Genomic DNA, 21,194 nt, shown 5'->3' with positions numbered 1-21,194 from the left:
TTGTTTGTAGACTACAGCTCAGCATTCAACACCATAGTGCCCTCCAAGCTAGATGAGAAACTCAGGGCTCTGGGCTTAAACAGCTCACTGTGCAGCTGGATCCTGGACTTCCTGTCAAGCAGTTGCCAGGTGGTTAGAATAGGCAGCAACATCTCCTCATCACTGACCCTCAACACTGGAGCCCCGCAGGGCTGTGTTCTCAGCCCACTACTGTGTTCCTTGTACACACATGACTGTGTGACAACACATAGCTCCAATGCCATCATTAAGTCTGCTGATGATACGACGGTGGTAGGTCTGATCACTGACAATGATGAAACAGCCTACAGAGAGGAGGTGCACACCCTGACACACTGGTGTCAGGAGCACAACCTCTCCCTCAACGTCAGTAAGACAAAGGAGCTTGTGGTGGACTTCAGAAGGAAAGACAGAGAACACAGTCCCATCACCATCAATGGAGCACCAGTGGAGAGAGTCAGCAGCTTCAAGTTCCTGGGTGTCCACATCACTGAGGAACTCACATGGTCCATCCACACTGAAGTCTTTGTGAAGAAGGCTCATCAGCGCCTCTTCTTCCTGAGACGGCTGAGGAAGTTTGGAATGAACCACCACATCCTCACATGGTTCTACACCTGCACTATTGAGAGCATCCTGACTGGCTGCATCTCCGCCTGGTACGGCAATAGCACAGCCCACAACCGCAAAGCACTGCAAAGGGTGATGCGAACTGCCAGACACATCATCGGAGGTGAGCTTCCCTCCCTCCAGGAAATATATACAAGGCGGTGTGTGAAAAAAGCTTGGAGGATCATCAGAGACTCCAGCCACCCAAGCCATGGGCTGTTCTCACTGCTACCATCAGGCAGGCGGTATCGCAGCATCAGTACCCGCACCAGCCGACTCTATGATAGCTTCTTCCCCCAAGCAATCAGACTTCTGAACTCTTGATCTCCCACGATCAAAATACATCAGCACTGGACTTTATTACTCTTACTCTTATATCTCACATCGGACTGTCATAAATTATATTATTATTATATTATATTCTCTCTTAACAACTGACTATCAACCGACAGCTGAATATCAATACAGTACAATACTGTACATTCTATATTTACTACTATATATACTTTTTTTATATATTTTTATTTTTATTGAATAATGTGTATCTATATAGTGCGTATTGTATACTGTACAGTGTATGTTATTATTTGTATATTGTCTTGTGTGTAATTATGTGTATATTAGACTTTAAATTGTGTTGTGTTAATTTGATGTTATTGTAAATTGGTATATGTCTCATCACTGTCACGACTGCTATGTTGATCGGAACTGCACCCAAGAATTTCACACACCATTGCACTTGTGTATATGGCTGTGTGACAATAAAGTGATTTGATTTGATTTTTGATTTGATTTATTTTTAAATATATCGAACTGTTTGGAAATGCTGCAAACTGGTAAGCCCCGCCCATGATGGCAATTGGCCAATGAGCGGCTTTACAAAACAACTCTACGTGAGAGAAGCGTTTAGCACCACAATAAACGATCTACAAAACTTACTTTTTCGTGTGCTTCTGTTTCCCCTGTTGTTAATTCGGTGTCGAGAGATGCGGTCTGTCTCCTCACGTCTTACATCTTTACAGTGCTGTGATAGTTTGTTGTTTATTGTTTGTCATTGCTTTTTAAACTACTATTTTTGCCATGAAAATAACCTTTGGTGCTTACATGGCATTACAATCCATCCATCCATATTCCTGTATTCCCTAAATCAGTGGTTTTCAACCCTGTACCTAGAGGCTCCTCAACACTACACATTTTGGATATCTCCCTAATCAAACACACCTGATTCAATTCGTCAGCTCGTTAGTGGAGAATCCAAGATCTGAATTGGGTGTGTCAGAAAAGGGAGATATACAAAATGTGCAGTGTTGGGGGGCCTCCATGACCAGGGTTGAGAACCACTGCAAATGACTTTACACATATAGTTTCACTGGTAAAAACAGCAATACCCTTTACTACCCTCATTACTCAATAACTAACATTGAAACTGAGAAAAATGGCTTGAATTATTTTGATGTGGATTTTATAGTTACTGCATTTTCACACAATGGTTTCTCTGAATTTCAGCATACTCATCTGTCACCCAACAGATCATAAGAGACCTGGGCTGCATTTCCCAAAAGCATCGCAAGCTTAAGTTGATTGTAGAGACCATTGGCACCAATAGTTTCTACGATCTACTTAGGCTTACGGTGCTTTTGGAAAATGCAGCTCTGTTTCAGTCATAACTCAATTTTAAGTTTTGCCTTTGTAGGGCATATCATTGATTATTACATTTCTGTCAAACAGAAAGAATTGTCATTTAATATTATGTAATTCTTTAAGCTTTTCCCATTCAATGCAAGTGAAAGGGTGCCAACATTTTGAAAAAGTAGACTTAAATATTGATCTGTTTCTCACCCACACCTTTATACTATCAATCTCCACATTTGACCAGCTCCAACCAGTAGGTTTCTGAATGTGAAAGTGAAAGTCACTTCCACAACAGAATGTGGAAGTGAAAGGGAAAGTGTAGATTTAGAGTTAAAAAACAACTTAAAAATGGATCAGTTGCTCACCAACACCTATTATATTGTGTCTGAACACATGGATTTAACCACTGGAGTCTTATGGATTCCTTTTATGCTACCTTTATGTGATTTTTGGAGCTTCAAATTTTGGCACCCATTCACTTGCATTGTATGGGCCAACAGAGCTGACATTTTTTCTAAAAATCATAATTTGTGTTCTGCAGAAGAAAGAAATTCATACACATCTGGGACGGCATGAGGGCGAGTAAATGATCTTTGGCTGAATTATCCTTTTAATAAAACATTACTGTTAGGCTACATATTCTTTTCTTTTCTAAGAAGGAACTAAATGCATTTTGACAGGAAGATAGTCATTTTGCCTCGTTTCCCTTGTTACAGGAATGCAAAGGCCTGGATATTCAGTTCCATCTGCTGTCAGGAGAGCCTGGGCACAAACTGCTTACTTTTGTTGAAAACTGGAAGTTTGGAGCAGTAGTGACTGACTTTAACCCACTAAGAATCCCTCTTCAGTGGATTGAGACCATTAAGAAAGTGCTTCCATCTAACACCCCTTTCATTCAGGTGTGCCATTCGTCTTTGTTTCTCCTTTCGCCATGCCATGTCATTGTAACTATAGTACGCAATGCATGTCTTGATTTGGAACCAATGGATTTGTTCGAAATAGCATAAGAACATGCTACTCCTACTGTAAACTGCACACAGTATGCACATGTAGCATACTACTGCACAGTACTCAGTAAGAGGTAAGCTAGATCCATATTTCTTTTCATCAAGGTTGATGCTCATAATGTGGTGCCATGCTGGGAGGCATCTGGAAAGCTGGAATATGGAGCCAGGACTATACGGGGAAAAAATCACCAAGCTTCTTCCAGAATTCCTCATAGAGTTCCCACCCTTGGACATGCACCCACACCCCGCTTCTCGTACCGCTGAGGTTTGAAAAGGACTTCCTGAGCAGTTTCTGTTTTTCAAGTCATTATAACAGTAAATCCATGTGGTTCTGAACACAATGTTTTCCACTGTCATCATCTTGCTGGACTTTGTCATGTCTCTGTCTTTCAGCCAGTAGAGTGGGAGGAAGTGCTGTCTTCTCTCGAGGTGGACCACAGTGATGAAGAGGTGATTGGGCTCAGCCCAGCACCTCTGGTGGTATGGCCATGCTGGAGTCCTTTATAGAGCAATGATTGCGCCTCTTTGCCACTCACAGGAATAATCCCAATTATGCTGCCCTCAGCCAGCTCTCCCACTGGATCCATGCAGGTTAGTTTGCACACTGGACCCTCATTCAGTTATCTCAAATGACATACATCATATACAGACAATTATTATTATTTAGTTATTATTATTATTATTATTATTATATTTAAATGCAGGAGAAAAAAAGGGCTGGCAGCTGAGGTTGCCATACATGTAATAGTACAAAATACAGTGACAATAGTTTGAGCATTTTTAGGCATTACTGGATGCACAAAAAAACCTCTTTGATTCAATCATGGACGTTGGTTCCATTTGTTTGAAATGAGTTTTCTTAGCTTAAAATTACTATGTAATCTCAACTCAAATACTTTGTGAAGAGGAACCTAATTGAATTTGGAAAACCCAACAAAATTTGACAGTCAAAATAACTCAAATAAATATTTAATTTCTTTATATACTAGCTAGAGAATCAGTGAATGTTAACATGCTAAATACATGCTAGTGGGAAGCACTACATACTGTAGTGCAGCTTGGTGACTGTACAGTGCTTAGCACAGCAGTTGACCCTTCGCTAAGCCTCACCTTAAAAGCGTTTCTGACCAATCCTATCTTAGAAACTGTTGCCAGTCCACCATTACTCTGACACCAGTTTGCTATTTTCCAATGACCGCCTACGGAAGTGGTGTGTGTTTGAGTACTTATAAGAGGGATTTTATAAATGTATAAAGTTGCCGGGTCACTTGTAATAGTGACACATGTTACCCAAAGAGGATACTTTAAATAAATGTCGAGAAGAGCATACTACGGATTAAAGTGTGTCATTCCTTATTCCCAAATGAACATGAATAACATCAGCGAGGAGGACACTTACATTTGAAGTCAGAAGTTTACATACACCTTAGTCAAATACATTTAAACTCAGTTTTTCACAATTCCTGACATTTAATCGTAGAAAACATTCCCTGTCTTAGGCCAATTAGGATCACTGCTTTATTTTAAGAATGTGAAATTCATAGGGGGCCTGGGTAGCTCAGCGAGTATTGATGCTGACTACCACCCCTGGAGTCGCAAGTTCGAATCCAGGGCGTGCTGAGTGACTCCAGCCAGGTCTCCTAGGCAACCAAATTGGCCCGGTTGCTAGGGAGGGTAGAGTCACATGGGGTAACCTCCTTATGGTCGCTATAATGTGTGGTTCTCGCTCTCGGTGGGGCACGTGGTGAGTTGGTCGTGGATGCTGCGGAGAATAGCGTGGGCCTCCGCACGCTCAACAAGCCACGTGATAAGATGTGCGGACTGACGGTCTCAGACGTGGAGGCAACTGAGATTCTTCCTCCGCCACCTGGATTTAGGCGAGTCACTTGCACCACGAAGACTTAGAGCGCATTGGGAATTGGGCATTCCAAATTGGAGAGAAAAGGGGAGAAAATCATTGTCCATTTGGAGGACCAATTTGTGACCGAGCTTTATCTTCCTGGCTGATGTCTTGAGATGTTGCTTCAATATATCCACATAATTTTCCTTCCTCATGATACCATCTATTTTGTGAAGTTTATACTACTAATGTTTGTACAGATGAACATGGTACCTTCAGGCATTTGGAAATTGCTCCCAAGGATGAACCAGACTTGTGGAGGTCCACAATTTTTTTTTCTGAGGTCTTGGCTGATTTCTTTTGATTTTCCCATGATGTCAAGCAAAGAGGCACTGAGTTTGAAGGTAGGTCTTAAATTACATCCACAGGTACAGCTCCAGTTCAGTACACCTCCTATCAGAAGCTAATTGGCTAATTGCCTACAGGCTTGACATCATTTTCTGGAATTTTCCAAGCTGCTTAAAGGCACAGTTAACTTACTGTATGTAAGCTTCTGACCCACTGAAATTGTGATATAGTCAATTAAAGTGAAACAAACTGTCTGTAAACAACTGTTGGAAATATTACTCGTGTCATGCACAAAGTAGATGTCCTAAACGACTTACCAAAACTATAGTTTGCTAATATAAAATCTGTGGAGTTTTAATGACTTCAGCCTAAGTGTATGTAAACTTCTGACTTCAACTGTACATTTGCTCCAAGGTAAATTAAATCTAATAACTGGACATTAATTCATTTATGTATTAATTCAAGTCATAATAAAAGCAATAGTAAACAAAACGTTCACAGCATCAAAATGAGTGTGTTATGAGACGTTATAAGCAGTTCTGTTCACTTACATTAATGTTATCAGGTGTGTAATGTCTATTAAATGACGCTTTTCTCATTTCAAGTAACAGTAATAATCTTTTTTTTAAATTCCCAGTCTCCGCATTTTTCAATCAAATTACTGTGTAATTTAATGATTTAATGGAAAAAACGTCAGATAAATATATCATACAAAGTCACTCTCATTCCAGCACATTTAATAATTTTGTCCATTCTGTTTTTTAGAATATTTAGCCAAAAAAGTGTAGTTCATGGCAATCTCCTATTCGTTTCAATGTGGAGTTCTGCAGAGATTGTTAGAGCAGACAACTATAACCAAGTAGGTGGAGCTTAGTGAAGGGTCAGTAAAGTGAGTGATAAATGTAGCATTACTGTCCTCATCCTAAGCTCAAGCTCCACTCTTCACCATGATGGTAACCCCCAAAACCAACATAACAGAAACTCTTCTACATCTCAACATAACAAAACATTAAACACTAACAAGTATCCCCCTATGTATCATCTTGCACAAAAACACAAAAAATTATTTAATTTTAACATATACTCTCCCCATCAAGTCCCAATGCAAAGCATGCAGGAAACTAAAAATCTCCTGCCCAGTTACAGTTACCCAGACAAAAAATATTAATGCTGTTCCAACACAAATGGATTAAACTTTTTTTATTTTCATTGAAACAACTCAAAATTAAGTTAAGTTCCCTTGGGTACATGCTCGCCAACAACTTCTGCTTCTACAACCACAACTATGACGACATCTCAGGTGAGCGGTGTGGCCAATCACTTTGATCACACACATTTGCAAGCTTATTTCAGGCTGTGGTGATGGGAGCTTGGCCTAGCGACATCTGTGGAGAGTGAGGCCGCGAGAGTGAGTACGGTAAGGATTGATACCTGTGGGGATTGAAGAAGGAAGTGGGGGCCAGGTGAACAGTCCACATAATTCTTTATTCTCAGTACTTTTCAGCTGTATACACAAAACAAATTTGCTTTTCTCCACACACACAATGCACACATGCCCAGGCTCAAGCTCTCTGCTCTCACTGCAAACACAAAAGCGCTGTTAGAGGTGATTTCCCACAGGTGTCAATCCTTACCATGCTCACTCTCTCGGCCACGCCCCATCACCACACAGGCCTTGAAGAATATCTTAGGAGATGGTCTTTTGTCCGAATGTTTGTTTAATTTGCCCAGATGCCTATGATTAGGCAAAGAACACTTTACAACAGCACGCTAAAGACCGCAGACCGTACGTTTACACCAAGGAGCAGCTGGAGAACTCAAAGACCCATGACCAGTTGTGGAATGCAGCACAGGTAACTGCAACATAGCAGTCTACGTATACTGTAATACTTTAATTCAACTTCCTTGTTTGATGGTTTTGTGACAGTACCACCTTTTTCAAGGCTTGATTAACTGTTTAAGTTCAATAAAATAATATAGTGGTAAAAAGTAGTTGAGAGACCAGCATTTGTATTTAGTTTAATTCAATTTAGGAGTGGTTACTGAGCCACTATCATGATCATGGGTTACAGTTAAGAAGACATATAGATATTGTAACTTAATCACATTTATTTCCATAGTAACCATTGCAACAGTTTCAAGTAGGCTTTTTTCTTAATTTATATTAACTTCTTAAATCTGAAGATGCGAGCACGTTTATTTCACTTAGAGACCAAATTACAGTGAATATTAGCGTGTGAAATCCACATGTATAATAAACAGATAAACAGAATTTGTCACATTTTGGTTTATAACTTCATGAAAATATAAACATGATATAGAAAATGGCATATCACAACTAACAGCAGACAATCCTGAATCTAACAAGCCCACACTCACCGTAATAAGATGTGTACGGTACATCCTGAAAAATTCCTCAAAGCCTCATGAGAGTGATGGTGGCTAATCGCTAATTGCATTTCTAGAGTTGGGATTGATTCTCTGAAATATGACCCTTTATGTCATGTGTTAGATGTTCTCATTGGATGTCTAGAGAGTGTCAGATTCCATATTTGGAAACAAGCGTTTGTCCCATGTGGGTCAGCAGAATCAGAGCACACATACACAGACTGTGCACAAGAGGGCCCTCAATGCACATTTTATGGAGGGATGGATTAAAGAGCCGATGTGATTATTTTGAATTATTTGGCCCAAAGTTGATATGAGTTTAAGTATGTTTAAGTAAGTTAATTATATATATATATAATTTTTGTTTCTCACATTTTTGCATTAGTAGTTTTCAGTTATTCCATTGTAATGTTCAACAAAACACCTGAATACTTGCTTTGATAGGTTTTTGGACACTTTGATAAATAAAGGGCACAATAGTCTACAGGTTTCCAAATGCCATAACTCTGGATTCCTTAGTACTATCAACAATATTTTTTCCTATTGTAGTTGACATGTTGGAGAACAACACCAAAGTTAATTTGATTACCTTCCGCAATCAAGATGGCACCGAGTATGGCTGCTGCGTTGCGAGCTCCGACACAACATAGTAATGTTTTGTTTGTTTTGTTCACAATTCTTATGTTTTTTGTCTCGGATGTTGTCTGCCTTATTGTCTACGACAGACAAACACTTTTGGACATTGGTTCAGCAATCTCACACCGTAAACCGGACTTCACATTCCTCAATGCCGACCCGCTGTTTACAAACACGTAAGCGGAGCCCTTTGTCTGGGCAGCACGGCCGCGGAAACGCAGGAGGAAAAGGGGAAACAGAGCCGGCGTTCTCATCAGAGTAAGACGCCGCGCAAATCGACCCCCGCTACCCACTATTCTACTGGCAAATGTTCAGTCTCTGGATAACAAGCTCTGCGAGCTGAAAGCGCGGATCTCTTTCCAACGAGATACAAGGGACTGCTGCATTATCTGCCTAACAGAAACTTGGATGTCTGCGGAGATTCCAGACTCAGCCATTGAACCCGCAGGGTTCTCCGTGCACCGAGCGGACAGAGCGAAAGACCTCTCAGGTAAAAGCAGAGGTTGTGGTGTATGTTTTATGATCAACAAATCCTGGTGTGATCAGAGGAACGTACACTATCAAGTCTTTCTGCTCTCCTGATCTGGAATTTCTTATGCTTCTGTGTCGACCATTCTGGCTACCGAGGGAATTTACAGCGGTCATTATCACAGCTGTGTACATTCCCCCAAAAGCCGACACAGACCTGTACACAGACTCAAGGAACTGTATGGGATTATAAGTGAGCAGGAAACCGCGCACCCTGAGGCCGTGTTCATTGTGACCGGGGACTTTAATAAAGCCAGTTTAAAATCAGTCGCACCAAAATATCACTAGCACATTAGTTTCAACACACGAGGGGACCGGGTTTTGGACCATTGCTACTCTCCGTTCTGGGATGGCTACAAATCCCTCCCCACGCCCACCATTTGGCAAATCGGACCACTCTTCCATTCTGCTTCTGCCCGCTTACAGGCAGAAATTGAAACAGGAAGCACCCACCCTCAGAACGATCCAGTGCTGGTTGGACCAATCAGATTCTACGCTACAAGACTGTTTTGATCACACGGACTGGGAGATGTTCCGGTCCGCCTCTGATGGCGACATCGAGCTTTACGCTGATAGCGTAATGTGTTTCATCAGAACGTGCGTAGAGGACGTCGTTCCGACCAGAACTGTACGAATCTATCTGAATCAGAAGCCATGGATAAATAGCGAATGTTCACGCGGCACTTAATGTCCGGACCTCCACTTTTAATTCCAGGAACGTGGAGGAGCATAAACAAGCCAGTTATGCCCTCCGAAAAACTATCAGAACCGCAAAACGCCAGTACAGGAGTAAGACTGAAGGACAGTTTAACACCACCAACTCTAGAAGCATGTGGCAGGGAATTAACATCATCACGGACTTTAAAGGGAATAAAAACTCCGCCATGAACACTGCTGCCTCTCTACCGGATGAGCTAAATACTTTTTATGCTCGTTTCGAGGGAAATAACACCGCCCTCGCGGAGAGAGCTCTCGCGGCTGAAGCTACAGAGGTTAGTTCACTCTCCGTCTCTGTAGCGGATGTAACCCGATCCTTCCGACGGGTGAATATCCGTAAAGCCGCTGGCCCAGACAGCATTCCGGGCCGCGTCATCAGAGCGTGCGCGAACCAGCTGGCTGGTGTTTTTACGGACATTTTCAACCTTTCCCTCTCTTTGTCTGTAGTGCCCACATGCTTTAAAACATCCACCATTGTGCCTGTTCCAAAACAATCAAAAATAACTTGTTTAAATGACTGGCGTCCTGTTGCTCTGACCCCCATCATCTCATAATCAGAGATTACATCTGCTTTGTATTGCCACTCTCTCTTGACCCGCTGCAGTTTGCTTACCGCAACAACCGCTCCACTGATGATGCCATTGCATCTACAATACACACTGCTCTCTCCCACCTGGAAAAAAGGAACACTTATGTGAGAATGCTGTTTGTAGACTACGGCTCAGCATTCAACACCATAGTGCCCTCCAAGCTAGATGAGAAACTCCGGGCTCTGGGCTTAAACAGCTCACTGTGCAGCTGGATCATGGACTTCCTGTCAAGCAGACGCCAGGTGGTTAGAATAGGCAGCAACATCTCCTCATCACTGACCCTCAACACTGGAGCCCCGCAGGGCTGTGTTCTCTGCCCACTACTGTATTCCTTGTACACACATGACTGTGTGGCAACACATAGCTCCAATGCCATCATTAAGTTTGCTGATGACACGACGGTGGTAGGGCTGATCACTGACAATGATGAAACAGCCTACAGAGAGGAGGTATACACTCTGACACACTGGTGTCAGGAGCACAACCTCTCCCTCAACGTCAGTAAGACAAAGGAGCTTGTGGTGGACTTCAGAAGAAAAGACAGAGAACACAGTCCCATCACCATCAATGGAGCACCAGTGGAGAGAGTCAGCAGCTTCAAGTTCCTGGGTGTCCACATCACTGAGGAACTCACATGGTCCATCCACACTGAAGTCGTTGTGAAGAAGGCTCATCAGCGCCTCTTCTTCCTGAGACAGCTGAGGAAGTTTGGAATGAACCACCACATCCTCACACGGTTCTACACCTGCACTGTGGAGAGCATCCTGACTGGCTGTATCTCTGCCTGGTACGGCAATAGCACAGCCCACAACCGCAAAGCACTGCAAAGGGTGGTGCGAACTGCCAGACACATCATTGGAGGTGAGCTTCCCTCCCTCCAGGAAATATATACAAGGCGGTGTGTGAAAAAAGCTCGGAGGATCATCAGAGACTCCAGCCACCCGAGCCATGGGCTGTTCTCACTGCTACCATCAGGTAGGCGGTATCGCAGCATCAGGACCCGCACCAGCCGACTCCATGATAGCTTCTTCCCCCAAGCAATCAGACCTTTGAACTCTTGATCTCCCACGATCAAAATACATCAGCACTGCACTTTATTACTCTTACTCTTATATCTCACACCGGACTGTCATAAATTATATTATTATTATATTATGTTCTCTCTTAACAACTGACTATCAACCGACAGCCTGAATGTCAATACAGTACAATACTGTACATTCTATATATATATATACTTTTTTATATATTTTTATTTTTTATTTTTATTGAATAATGTGTATCTATATAGTGCGTATTGTATACTGTACAGTGTATGTTATTATTTGTATACTGTTGAGTGTAATTATGTGTATAACAGATGTTTAAATTGTGTTGTGTTAATTTGATGTTATTGTAAATTGGTATATGTCTCATCACTGTCACGACTGCTATGTTGATCGGATCTGCACCCAAGAATTTCACACACCATTGCACTTGTGTATATGGCTGTGTGACAATAAAGTGATTTGATTTGATTTTTGATTTTCCATACTTACTGTCTAAAAGGTATAATGTCAAACATGAATAAAATCTGAAATTCATTTTTAGCACGTTTTGTGTGTGTGTGTGTGTTTTGTCAGTAGTGTTGAAGCATGAGAGTCTCTAAATGTGATTTTAATATATTTTCTTCAAATTTTGAAAGGTTTTCTATAATTTTATACCATTCTATTGACCCTCTTTGCTATATATATATATATATATATATATATATATATATATATATATATATATATATATATTAGAGTGATAAGATCTTACTTTTGGGTATGCCATTAAAGCACGAAATCCTTAAAAATGCCTTCAGTGTGGCAAAAACAGGTGGCACCATGTGAGGGTCGGACGTGTGAATGGCGAGCTCTGCGCACTTTGCTAGTTTTTAATACTTTTTGTATCATAAACCGGTGAGATCCGATACACCCTGATCCGTAATTGTTCTATGAAGACAGTATGTCAAAGAATTCAAAATCCTCAGGCTCTGGAGACATTAAAAAACACTTACATGCTCAAGCTAATACCCCAGACAGAGCAGCAGACCAGGGACTCAGAGAGATCCAGCATCAAATGTCAAGCATGTCGGCAATGCTGGCGAAGGTCTTTGCAGACTTGGAGGATCTTGTTGTAATATATCGAACCATTACGGCCATATAGATTAAATTCACTGAGTTGGTTACAAGAATGGAGGATGTCGAGAAACGGATCGATTCTCTGGAATCATCAGAGAGGGAATTAGCTGCTAATCCGCTAGCAACCAAGATAGACTTGTAACGTGTTTGGGAAAAATTGGAAGACCTTGAGAATTGTAATCGGTGAAACAATGTCCGAATTGTTGGAATTCCTGAGAACGAAGAAGGCAGAGATATGGTGAAATTCCTAGATGAGCTCTTTCCGAGTCTGCTCAACATAACAGGTCATAAACTGGAAATCGAGCAAGCTCACAGGGTCCCGGCTCAGAGATCCGCTGAGGGAGACCGGCCCCGATCAATTCTGGCCAAATTTCTGAGATTATCCGATAAAGATCTCATGTTACGTGAGGCAAGGAGTAAAGAAAGGCTTTTTTGGAAGAACCACAACATTATCTTGTTCCCAGATTTTGCGAATTCGACAAGAGAGAAACGTGATCGATTCAAGGAATGCAAGAAACTCTTACATCAATGGAAGGTCACTTTTGCACTGATGTTCCCGGCCAAATTGAGAATAGATGCTAAGGATGGCCGCAAAACATTTACATGCTCACAACAAGTGATATCCTTCATAAAGTCAATGGAATGAGTAAGTTATTGTGTGATGCAGCTGAGTGGACCTGACTCACTGAACATTCACTTGACCATCCGAGGAAGCGGAGCGCCTTCTTTGTTTCTTTTTGTGTTGGTTCCGCCTAGCGGCTGGAGTTTATTTTGTGAAGTAACACTCCTTCGGAAAAGTTTGTGGAGGCATCTGCACATCGTTTGTACTTATGCCTCCTATTGGATGGAGTTTGTTTTGTGGAATATTTCTTGCAAATAATTAGAGAGATTAGGGCATCTGTTCCACTCAGGTAATGGCCGAATGTGTCACTGAACATTCGTATGACTGTCCAAGGAATCTGAACGGCCCTTTTTTTCCTTTTTTTTTTATTTGTATTTATATATATATATATATATACAGTTGTGCTCAAAAGTTTGCATACCCTTGGAGAATTGGTAATATATGTATCATTTTTAAAGAAAACATGAGTGAGCAGGCAAAACACATTTCTTTTATTTCTTATGGGATTCATATTCAACTGTAGGTTATAACAGAATGGTACAATCTTAAAACAAAACATGGCAACAAAGAAAAAAATGAAATGTACCCTGTTCAAAAGTCTGCATACCCTTAGTTCTTAATACTGTGTATTGGCCCCTTAAGCATCAATGACAGCGTGCAGTCTTTTGTAATAGTTGTTTATGAGGCCCCAAATTCTTGCAGGTGGTATAGCTGCCCATTTGTCTTGGCAAAATGCCTCCAGGTCATGCAAAGTCTTTGGTCGTCTTGCATGAACTGCACGTCTGAGATCTCCCCAGAGTGGCTCGATGATATTAAGGTCAGGAGACTGTGATGGCAACTCCAGAACCTTCACCTTTTTCTGCTGTAACCACTGGAGGGTCAACTTGGCCTTGTGCTTAGGGTCATTGTCGTGCTGGAAAGTCCAAGAGCGTCCCATGCGCAGCTTTCGTGCAGAAGAATGCAAATTGAGAGGAGTCATTACATTGATAAGTAAACATCTACAATTCAAATGTCTGAAACAGATTAAAGATAAATTAGGAAGAGTCATTATTGTTTTAGCAGAAATTCAGGGGCAAAAGTTGATTTTTGGCTAATATTTATGCACCTAACGCTGATGATCAGGGCTTTTTTATAGATCTTGATGGGATGTTGCAAGCCGCTGGCACCCCTCATGATATAATATAATACCCATTAGATCTTTGCCTTGCCTCCTCAAAATTATTAATTCCTTTTCTAAGTTCTCGGGATACAGAGTCAATTGGTCTAAATCCGAAGATTTGGCTCTGACAGCGTACTGCCCAGTAACGGCTTTCCAGCCGGGCGCCTTCCAGTGGTCCAAACAGGGCATTAAGTATTTGGGCATTTTATTCCCAGAAAATGTGTCAAATCAAATCAATCAAATCCCTTTATTGTCACTCAACCATATACACAAGTGCAACAGTGGGTGAAAGTCTTGGGTGCAGTTCCAAGCAACATAGCAGTATGACAATTGCAATAAAGATCTGATTTACACATAACACAGTTTACACATCTTTTACACAACACAATATACAATATACACCTAATAATATACAATATACAGTATACACAAAATAAGAAGACTGTATACAATAAAAATAATATACAGTATACAATATACAGACAATATTTGCCTGATATAGTTAGAGTTAATTTTGACCCTTTAATAAAAAGGTTTTCGAGCGATGTGGGCAGGTGGGCTTCATTACATTTATCTATGATTGGGAAGGTAAATGTTATTAAAATGAATTGTTCAACTACCTGCTAAAATCTCTCCCTGCTGATGTCCCCCTCTCTTATTTTAAGCAATTTGATAGCATAGCGAAGTCCTTCGTTTGGAATGGTAAGTGTCCTAGATTGCATTTTAATAAGTTACATAAGCCGATTGACAAAGGAGGGCTAGGCCTACCCAAGATTTTGTTTTATTATTATGCATTTGGTCTCAGACATTTGGCTCATTGGTCACTTCCACCTGAGAGAACCCCTCCCTAGCATTGTATTGAACAGGAAGTTCTTGCCCCTATTTCACCATTGCAAAGCCTTTCTGTCAAACAAACCAGAGAAGTTAAGTTACACCCCATTATCTCGCATTTGCACTCGGTATGGACAAAAGTGTCCAGAGTGTTTAATTCAGACATTTATTTAAATGTTGCCTCAAGCATATGGCTGAACCCTAAATTATGTATTAATAAGTCTACATCTAGAGATGCAAGGGTGCGCCTTATGCAATTATGATTTTACATAGATTCTATTGGACCCCCTCTAGATTGTACAGGCTTGGTCTTAAAGACACACCTACCTGCTGGCAATGCCAATCAGAAATTGGAGACACAGCCCATGTCTTTTGGGGGTGTGTTAAGATCCAAGAATTTTGGTTGAAGTTTCAGAGTTGCTTGTGTGACAGTTTGGGCTCTCAAATTTTACTTTGCCCCAGACTTTGTATTTTGGGTTGATGGGGCGGTCATAAATTTGGGGGATAAACATATATATATATATATATATATATATATATATATATATATATATATATATATATATATAAAAAATTCTGACCAGTATGATTGGCAGACAAATTATTTTAAGGGGTTGGATGTCGGACAGAGCGCCATCATTTTTCGGGAGTGGTGTGCGGAGATGGGGAGGGTGGCAGCTTTCGAGGAGGTGGCAAATAGAAGGCTGGGGTTTGGGGGCTTGTTTGTCAGGAAATGTGGTAGTTATTTAGCGTTTTTTGGGGGACTGTCAGGGAGGGGATGGGGAGAGAGACATCTAGTTGAATTATGTATGTTTATTATATATATATATATATATATATATATATATATATATATATATATATATATATATATATTGTGTGTGTGTATTATTATATGTGACCACAGGGGTGTTCTTTGGGCGTTAAGTTGGGGTTGGTGACTGGGGAGGGATATTAGTGGGGGTTAAATTTTAAATGTTGATTCGATGTGTATGTGTTGTGTTTTTCTCTGTTGTGTACTTTTGAATCAATAAAAAATGTTAATTAAAAAAAAAAAAAATGCCTTCAGGGTGTAAGGGGTTAATTTAAATATATAGTAACTAGGGCTGTCAGTTGATTATAATTTTTAATCAAATTAATTACATGGTATGCCGATTAATTAATTGAATTAATCGCAATTGATCGCATATATAAATATTTGCTTAGAAAGCCCCTCAAATAACAACAATTCAATAAATAATGATCAAATACTTATAAATAGTTATATTTAAATCATTATAAATAAAATATATTATAAAAAATAATAATATAGATAATAAAAATGCATTCCATCATTGTGGCACACGAGTAAAGCATTAAAAAAGACCGTAACACTTTACAATAAGGTTCTATTTGTTAACATTAGTTAAAAACATTAGTTTACATGAAATAACAATGAATACTTTTACAGCTTTTATTAATCTTAGTTAGTTAATTTCTCAAATAAAAAATTGTGTTTGTTAACATTAGTAAATGTATAATGAACTAACATGAACTTACAATCAACAATTGTATTTTTATTATCTAGTATTAACAAAGATTAATAAATCCTGTAAACAATATATTGTTAACTGTTTGTTCATGATACCTTATGCATTAACAAATATTAACTAATAGAACCTTATTGTAAAGTGTTACCAAAAAGACAATTCAAAAAGTGGCTTTAGTATGCAATATATGTTTATTTCCACATGATTGAACTTGTGCCATCTGCCTATCATTGGTCTACAGTTCACAGCAATCCATTTTGCAGTTGAATTCGTCAATCAGTCCGAGATATATTTATTATGAGGGCTTTTCTACAGACGCGTCAATAAACACCTGCGTCAGACGCTTATGGAGGTCTTGTTTGCGTCGCGTCATAAACACACCGTTTTTAGGTCACTGCGTCAAGTTAAACATAGTTTGATACTTAGAGTCTTGAGATCCCTGCGTTCGTATTTGCGCTTCATCAAGCTGTATTTGAATGCAAGAATGTGTTCTCATCTTGAGCTGTCTGCTGTAGGTGAGTGTGGTTTGTTCTCTTTATAAACGCGTTGCCCAAACAGCTGAAGTTTTGCTTACTGTCCCCTGGAGAAAACAGGCAGTACTTCAAGCTTGAATTGCCCGGATGGAAGGAATATTCCTTATCACGGTCCGGGGACACGATTACTTGCGTAATTTTTTTTATTAATCGCACTGAATTAACGCGTTAAATCGACAGCCCTAATAGTAACATATTTTTATATAAACACACAAATACTGTAGATAAATCTCAATGCACTTATATACCTTATATATTATTGTATAATATTTGTTATTTAAATTATTATTTGCATTTATTTACAAAAGTAGACTTATATTACATCATCTACTCAAAAACCCTAATCTGCATTATTCAAGTGTCTGTGTTTGATGGCATGGGAGGGTTTCCAAATTATATGAAATTTTGTAATTTTGTTAAGTCGAGTGAAATAATATCGTCTTCAGAGAATGTAGGGAGCAGGGAACCTGTGAATTAGATTGCAGCTATTGACTTTGAAGAACATTTTTTGCTTGCTCAATGTGGCTGTAAATGTTGTGCGTGAAACCTCTGTTGCAATGCTTTGACACAAATGGTCATCGAGTGTCTGTATGTTATATGCATTGAAATGAAGTCTGTATATGTGTTGTAGCATCAGCAGGTGCTAGAGGGGAAGATGCATGGCTTCCTGCACATGTACTGGGCAAAGAAGATCCTGGAATGGACTGCCTCTCCTGAAGAAGCTTTCTCTAGTGCCATATATCTCAATGACTACTACTCTTTAGACGGATGTGATCCCAATGGATATGTGGGTGAGAAACATGATGATGTTTTGATTGCTCAAGCAGATCAAATATATTCTTATAATATTGTATTCATCTAAAGTAATACATTATTGATTTTTAGATTGTCGTTTTATGAATGCAATACATAACTATGGATTTGGCCCCTTAATAATTTAGAAGGCTTTAATAGTACAGTATCCTCCTGAGACCCCCCACGTGACTGCTGTGTGCATTTTTCATGTTTATCAATGTACCGAAGTGCAAAAAATTTATGAAATATTTAAAGCAGCATGTCAAACTAAACTAGAGGTGCTACTCTTTACAACCAAATAGTTTTCAGTAAAACAATGCTTTTGTTGGCACTGCGCCCATAGAAGCAGTTCACGGAAATCGACGCCATGGTGTTTGGTCACGTGACTCCATGCGTCAGAAGTTCAACCCTTAAATGATTCCTTAGAGTGTTCTGAACAGAATGCAATGGGTTTAAATTCATTTAAATTATGCGTTGCGTATAGCGAATCCAAAATAGTGAGTCCTCACATGAGGCCGCGGGGTCGCACAAGGATATATTCAATGGTAATGTTAAGAATATAGGTATAGTCAATTATGTAAAGGGATATTGTAATAAATTAATTCGATTTTCCAGTCTATTCAAAATGTCTTTTGTGTTTTGTTATATTACAGTTTTTCTCAATCACTTTGGCACAATCATCGAATGACTATTAAACTTAGTCAAACTATATGACTAACTATATGAACATTAGGTCATTTGTTCACATAACTATAGTCATTTATAATTGCTTTGGCACAAAATGCATTGAGTAAGCCTTGCAGATCAAAATAGTTTGCATTCATTTGCTATTGAATGATATTACTCTCAAATGCAATTATACACATGTTCAGTGTGTAAATCCCTACATGCTAAATAGAACAACCAACAATCACAATAACCTGTCACACATATATTAGATACATAATAGTTATGTGGTATTGTTGTAATAGTTGTCAGATGGATAGACTTAGGCAAGATGGGGAACAATTCAATTTCCTCACAATTTAGAGCAATGTATGTACAGGTAAGAATTCATCATTGTACACTATAGAGTGCTGTAATCAGTGGGATATGTGTAACTGTATGACTTACAATATCTACTGTAAATTATTTCCTAAATTGCTTTACTATCTTTTATAGTAAGTGATGGAGCTGGAGGCTGATGAATCCCCACACATTTTTGTGTATGTTGATGAGGCAGGATTCAACTTGACCAAATTTAGTAGACGTGGCCATAATATTATAGGTCACCGAGCCACGGTTGATGTGCCAGGCCAGCGTGAAGAGAATATCACAATGTGTGCTGCCATTTGTGGGAATGGTGTACTCAGCCACATTCCCATCATTGGGCCCTATAACACACAACATCTCCTCAGTTTCCTGGAAACTCATTACAGGGATCTCATTCCTGAGAGGGGGTTGGTAAGAAATGACTTGCCAACATATGTTATAGTTTGGGACAACGTAAGTTTCCATCGTTCAAATACAGTCAGGGAATGGTTTGTTGCCCATCCACATTTTTTGATGGAGTTTCTCCCACCATACTCCTCATTCCTAAATCCCATTGAGGAATTCTTTTCTGCATGGAGATGGAAGGTCTATGATCACCGTCCTCGTGACCAGTTGTCCTTACTGGGTGCAATGGATGCTGGTTGTGAGGATATCACAGCAGATTGTTGTAGGGGGTGGCTGCGTCCTGCCAAAAGATTTTTCCCTTGTTGCATTGCAAGGGAGGATATCAGGTGTGATGTAGATGAAATGTTGTTGCCAGACAGAGAGGAGAGATTGGAAGACCCATGAGGTTGATGAACTTGCAGCATATTTTCTTTTTTCTTGCACATATTGTGGTTCCTGAATTTTGCTATATATTTTTTCCTGTGCAAGCTTTCTTTACGTGTATTTGGTTGACTGTAAAGTGTGTACATACAATGACGAGAAATGTTTGAATAAATGTTTTGTTGAAAGTATAGTGTGTGCCATGACGTTTTGAAATCAATACTATTCAGCTGCCTACATATACAATGTTAGCAACTGGACAATATTACATAGTGGGTAACTATTACACTTTTAGAGTACACTGTCATTTGACAAGATGTCTTTGCATTTTGTCTTGGTCTAAGCACTGATAAAGGAACCTTTTGTTTTGATGACAATGATTTATTCATTGATGAATTTATTTACATTTGAAACATGAGTTAATTCTTTTGATTGAGTAATCCCCTTTTGCAGGTCACATAGAGTGGTGTGCTTAATGTACCACATGATGTGAGGATTGTACTTAGAGTTTTGACAATTGTAAGTTTGTTTCAGTAAATGTGCCAAATCAATTGAGGAAAAACTGTAAATATTTGTATTCTTTAATATTCTCCACAGGTTGCATGTGGTCCATCTGCGCCATTCATCACCACAGCTGGGCAGAGAGGCCCATCTTTGGGAAAATCTTTTATGTGAATTATGCTGGCTGCAAGCAGAAATTTGATGTGGCACAGTTTGAGAGGAAGTATGCTGCCAAAAAAGCTTGAAACTTCCAACAGAGATACCAGGATATCTCTATTGTTTCATTCTAGTGAATTTATGATAATAAACTGGCTGGACTGGTACTGGTTTTAGACTGGATTTAAGGGGTGGACATTTTTCTCAGGTGAAGGGACGTTCATTAATCCGATGCTGTATTTGGCATTTCTTTTATAACTATGTTGGTCCAATTTTTTTTTAATTGGTCTGTTTTCAAGTCTTGTTTTTACATGTTGTACTACTTCCGATTACAGGGATCCTATGACCTAAAACTAACACAGATTTCATGTTGTAATATTACATAGTACTCTTGAGAGACATTGCAGAGTACATAACTGCATTTTGAAATACATTAGACATATTGTACTGTTGAGTTTCTGAAATGTTTAGCATTTTTAATGTACTGGGCAGTGGGATGGGAAGGATGATAATAACCCTCCAAAAATAAAACATATTTTAGTGGTACAAAAATGTATCATATTGTCATTTTTAGTTCCTGTTTTGGATCTAAAGTGTCGGCTAAAAGACAACTCAACCCATATCTCATCTCTCCCCATATAAAACCCATATCTTTCTCAAAGCTGCTGATACTGCATGTAATTGTAATGCGACTAGCACCCCATGCATCTAATTGCCTCCAATTAGAGACAGTTGAATGTGATGACATATAAAGCACAAAAAGTGACTGGTGCTTTATCAGCAAATATTCATATTC

General features: G+C 39.6%; 1 pseudogene; it reads left to right on the top strand.

Annotated features, from left to right (window-relative positions):
* The first annotated feature begins 2,828 nt into the window (after positions 1-2,828).
* Positions 2,829-20,725, top strand: LOC127440586 (deoxyribodipyrimidine photo-lyase-like; annotated as a pseudogene).
* Positions 20,726-21,194: the final 469 nt, after the last annotated feature.

The sequence above is a fragment of the Myxocyprinus asiaticus genome, chromosome 5, assembly GCF_019703515.2.
Source record: "Myxocyprinus asiaticus isolate MX2 ecotype Aquarium Trade chromosome 5, UBuf_Myxa_2, whole genome shotgun sequence".
NCBI classification, from domain to species: domain Eukaryota; kingdom Metazoa; phylum Chordata; class Actinopteri; order Cypriniformes; family Catostomidae; genus Myxocyprinus; species Myxocyprinus asiaticus.
Note: the sequence above shows the minus strand (reverse complement) of the source record. Positions and strands in the feature narration are given on the sequence as shown.